The sequence below is a fragment of the Cebus imitator genome, unplaced genomic scaffold, assembly GCF_001604975.1.
Source record: "Cebus imitator isolate Cc_AM_T3 unplaced genomic scaffold, Cebus_imitator-1.0 Scaffold160, whole genome shotgun sequence".
NCBI lineage: Eukaryota > Metazoa > Chordata > Mammalia > Primates > Cebidae > Cebus > Cebus imitator.
Genome location: NW_016107475.1, coordinates 835,804 through 836,973, shown reverse-complemented (window position 1 = coordinate 836,973; position 1,170 = coordinate 835,804). Strand labels below are relative to the sequence as shown.

The 1,170-nt window shown below is 40.0% G+C and overlaps 1 protein-coding gene across 1 annotated transcript in view; it reads right to left on the bottom strand.

Moving 5' to 3' along the window:
- Positions 1–1,170, bottom strand: part of SEC63 (SEC63 homolog, protein translocation regulator) — an 81,373-nt gene that overhangs the window by 13,331 nt on the left and 66,872 nt on the right. The gene's annotated exons all lie outside the window — the stretch shown is intronic.

Below are 1,170 nucleotides of genomic sequence, written 5' to 3'. Positions count from 1 at the left end.
TTTGGCAATATCTGTTTTAAAGACACAGAAACCTGGGTTATTTCACCTCCCTAAAATCTTGTTTTCCTCTCAACAATCAGTACCTACTTCTGGCCATGTTGTAAAGATGATCTGAGATTATGCAAATAAAAAATATATGTCAGAAAGCCTAGCACATGCAGTACAACAAATGGCAGTTATGATTATTCATGACATGAGGTACAGTAACACCTCTTTTACTTAAGTCATTTTTATTTTTGTCAGAAACATCATTACCACAACACATAAGGAATGTAAGCAGCACAGGGATAGACAGGTTAAAGAATACACACTTCTTTACCTCCCCACTTAGAGAATGCCTTTCCCTCCAACCTCTTAGCCTGTTTAATTAGAATGAGATTCACTCAAGAATATTTATTAAGGGCCAGGCATGGTGGCTCAACCCTGTAATTCCAGCACTATGGGATGCTGACGCAGGTGTCAGTTCAAGACTAGCCTGACCAACATGAAGAAACCCCATCTCTACTACAAATACAAAATTAGCCAGGTGTGGTGGTGCATGCCTGTAATTCTAGCTACTCAGGAGGCTGAGGCAGGAGAATTGCTTGCATCTGGGAGGCAAAAGTTGCAGTGAGCCGCGACTGCACCATTGCACTCCAGCCTGGGCAACAAGAGCAAAACTCTATCTCAAAAAATAAATAAATAAATAGTATTTATTAAGAAGCCAGTGAATTATCAATTAATAGCACTACAGCTGTGCCTAGACTCTGGTGCACATTAAAAGTGAAACAGATGTTCTGTGAGTTAACTGCACTTTAGACAAAACTGTTTTTGTTATGTGAGATTCCCAACCATTCTTAACATATTACACACAACAGATGAGTTTCACTAACATGTAAGTCAAATATTACTAAGTGAGTAGTTTGGTAGTTAGGTTACTTAGGTAAGAAACGTGGAAAGGTAGACAGGTAGCATCTAGAAAATCCTAAATAAACTTTGTTTGTTCTTTTGTTTTGTTTTGTTTGAGGCAGAGTCTCACTCTGTTGCCCAGACTGGAGTACAATGGCACAATCTCAGCTCACTGCAATCTCTGCCTCCCAGGTTCAAGCAATTCTCCTACCTCAGCCTCCCAAGTAGCTGGGATTACAGGCACCCACCACCACGCCCAGCTAATTTGTTGTACTTTTTTTT